Raw genomic sequence first — 3,824 nt, 5'->3', positions numbered from 1 at the left:
CCCACTGCACCTGGGGGCTCATCACTCTGCATGGGACGTGCAGGGAATGCAAGCAGCGCAGCAGTGGAGTCGCAGTGTGACTCTGCAGATGGGGTCTTGGGGGTGGGGAACAAGGATGTGTTGGTTAGGTTTCAGGGAGCAGCAAATGATCCCACCCATCCTTGAGTGAAAAGACAGATAATGGACCCCACCCACCCATAGTCCAGCCCAGGGCAGAAAAAGATAACTCCTTCCCCCTCCTGATGCCTGAAGCATCTTTGGGGAGAACAAAGCACAAAAGAGGCTGACAGATTCATACACAAGGAGCTACTGACAGAGAGGTGAGAAGAATGGGCAAGAGAAAGAGAAATAGAAAAACAAGACATGGAGAAAGACAGGGATAAAAAAGACAGGGAAAGAAAATGAATAAAATAAAGGATCACAGAAAAGAGACACATGGAGGAAGAGGAATACAGTTAAAAGAGAAACCCAGAAATAGGAGCTAAGAGGAAAAGAAGAAAGAGAAAGAACTAGCTGGGTGCGGTGGCTCACGCCTGTAATCCCAGCACTTTGGAAGGCAGAGGTGGGCAGATCACTTGAGCTCATGAGTTAAAGACCAGCCTGGGCAACATAGCAAGACCCTATCAATATAATTTTTTTTTTAATTAGCAGGGCATGTTGGCATGCACCTATAGTTCTAGCTACTCAAGAGGGTGAGGCAAGAGGATTGCTTGAGCCCAGGAGGTCAAGGCTGCAGCAAGCTATGATCACGCCACTGTGCTCCATCCTAGGTGACAAAGTGAAACCCTGTCAAAAAAAAAAAAGAAGAAAGAAAGAAAGACGAAAGAAAGAAAGAAAAAGAAAGAAAGAAAGAAAGAAAGAAAGAAAGAAAGAAAGACAAAAGCAAACTCAGAATCCCCCAAAATGGGAAAGGTATATAGAGAAAGAAAAAAATAAGAAAAAGGGAAATATATAGAGAAAGACAAATCTAGAGAGAAAACAAATAGGGGAAGAGAAAGGGGAAGAAATAAATAAAATAGAAAAGAAAAGTATACAGAGAAACAGAAAAATAGAACAACCAGAGATAAAGGAACACAGTGAAAGAAAAAGGGATGAGAGAGATAAGAATACTGGGAAAAAACTAGGTGAAAAAAGTTAAGAAACATAGAAGAGGAGATTGAAGTCTTTAGGAGGACCAGAAATGGTTTTTTTCCTCCCTCCCTCCCACTTTCACTGTTAGCCGTTCTTGTGGGGTAAAATCAGTCAGACACAGACACACATGCTGAAGCAAATAAGCACATGAAAAAATAGCACATCTGGACACAGAGAAGCTGAAAGACTTGAGATGTAGGCAGTGACAGACTCACAGTAGAAAGAGAGAGCCAACCTGAACACAAGGATAGGCCCTAGGCAGAAACTGACAAGGAACTAGATATACCACTGCAGAAGATGACACAAAGGCACCTTAAATGATGGACATTTGAATAGACAGGTACACAAGCAGACATCTGCCAGGGTGGGAGGAGGAGGTTTGGCCTAGCTCCTTTCCTCCTCTCTTCTCTTTGCCTTTGTGAAATACTCTAATAATGGGCATTTACCATTCTGAGTCTCCTGCCCTTGGGATTTTCCTTTAGGCTTTGTGAAGGTTGGTAGCAATGTGTTTCATTTAAATAAACTCACTCCTGCTAGGGTCTGTTAGTTACTGTGTCTCCCCTCGTAGGAACACATGTCTCATATCAGTTTAAATGATCATATCCGAAAGACCCCTTCAGGCATGAGTGTAAATGGCTGAATATCAGGCCCTTGGCTAAGACAGAGTTGGAGTCTGTCTTGACACTTACTCCAAGACCAGAACTTTTTGCCCCCAGTATGCCATGATCCTCCTTAACTTCACTGGACTTTCCTTTTCACCTCTGCAGTTTGAAGCAGATGAGAAGGGGAGGCTATGCATCAGGATCCACACCCCTACTTGAATAAGAGGAACGTCATAAGATTTCCTTGGTTAAAAAGTGTTTCTTGCGAAAGCGAAGTTTGAAAACCTCAGGGTTACACAGGGCCAGATGAATTTTAAGGGTCCTTCCAGCTCTGACATTCTGAAATTCTATGACTAAGAGCTAATTTGTTCAAATCTAAACCCGCAGTAGTCGCACAGAACTTGATTGAATTTTCTGAGCAAACATGGCGTCACTGTCTGCCCCAATAAGTATTTAGCCATGGCCCCAGTTTATTGATTTTGTGCAGTATCAATATTTCTTGGTGCAGTTTCCAGCACTGACTGGTAGGTGCATGATGACGTGAAACATGTGGGCTCAAGATGCCCACCCAGGAAAGCCACAGGTGGTTGTTGGTGTGTCCACCTGGCTTGGGCTGGCACACAGACTGCACCAACCCCTCTGGCTAGTGCTGGGCACATGCAGGGGTAGCACGACTGCCTTTGAAAGGGGCATGCTGGTTGGGTGGGTGGATCAGGTTGCCCTAAAAGCTCAGGGATGCTGTAGCCAACGGGTCACAAAGAGAACAGCAGTGAATGGGGCTTGCTTTGTACAACTTCACTTTGATGCAAATCATCCCTGAAGGCTACTGCCTCACTTAGTATTTCATTCATTCATTCTTTCATTCATTCTACAGAGAGTGCGTGCTCTGTGCCAAGCTCTGTGCTAGAACTAAGAATATAGACATGAACAAGATACAGTCCAATATCTCCCAAGAATCTCATTTGTGAATCAGAATTGTGGTACAGTCAAGGGGGCAGAATGTGAACCAAAGTCAAGAAATATTGATGCTGCTCAGCATCAACAAACTTAGGCTATGGATAAATATTTACGAGAAGAAATAATTTGGTAGGAATATTACTGTATATGCACACTTTTAATTATTCCCACTGGCAAAACTGATGAATCAGAGACCTTTTTTTTGTATACAGTATTCAAGATGCAAAGAAGTCGTATAATTAGTTCAGGTAAAATAACTTGATTGTTTCCTAAGTATAACTCTGAAAAAATACAAGTTAATTTAATACTTTCTGTTTATCTTTTAGTTACACATTCTGCATGACAGAGTTTTATTTGTTGGTGATGGTTGAGAACATTGTATTTTGGAGAGAATTAAAACATTTACTGGAAGAGAAAGGAAGATTGGTTCCTCTCTTTGATGCTGCCATGACACTAAGCCTGTCATTCCCAAACAGAGATACATTCGTGTATGTTTGTGAGTTCTCTTGATCATTTGTCTTTTATATATCTAGACTTTCATACATGCACCAACCATACACAAAGCACCTTCTCTGACGCGTGCACTGGGCCACGAGTGGGAACACTGGAAAGATTAGAGCATAGCCCCTGCCCTTGAAGGGCTTACGCTCCATAAGGGGAGCCAACAAATAACTCGAGGACTTTATGATGAGTGGCATAACAGAGGTGTGGACAAAGGGAAGCTGAGAAGAACAGGGACTAAGAGATGAGGGTATGTGGAGAAGCTTTAAGAGACAAGGTGGCCTATGGTGGGGAGTGGTGGGGAAGGTCTGAAGATCGACCCTATTCATCATTGTGGGGCTAGACGGAGCCATCCTCTTTCTCCAAACTCTGTTTTGTTTTAATCAATAGAATGTATTTGTGAGAACCACAGAACTACACTGCAAGCAGATCAGTCTGTAGCTGGGATTAGCCCAGTAGCCTGCATCAGTTAACTGCTTCAATTTAGGATGAAATATAGCCACTCCTTTTGAAAAACACAATGCAGGGATGGGGGTGGTCAGAGACTGGTTCCTATCCCCTAACCTTAGCTTCTTGAACATCAGATTTTCCTTACCTACCCGGCACGCCTATGTAGCAGAGTTATTCTTTTAT

The sequence above is a fragment of the Nomascus leucogenys genome, chromosome X (assembly GCF_006542625.1).
Source record: "Nomascus leucogenys isolate Asia chromosome X, Asia_NLE_v1, whole genome shotgun sequence".
Lineage (NCBI taxonomy): Eukaryota > Metazoa > Chordata > Mammalia > Primates > Hylobatidae > Nomascus > Nomascus leucogenys.
The sequence above is the reverse complement of the archived record's forward strand: the minus strand, read 5'-3'. Positions refer to the sequence as shown.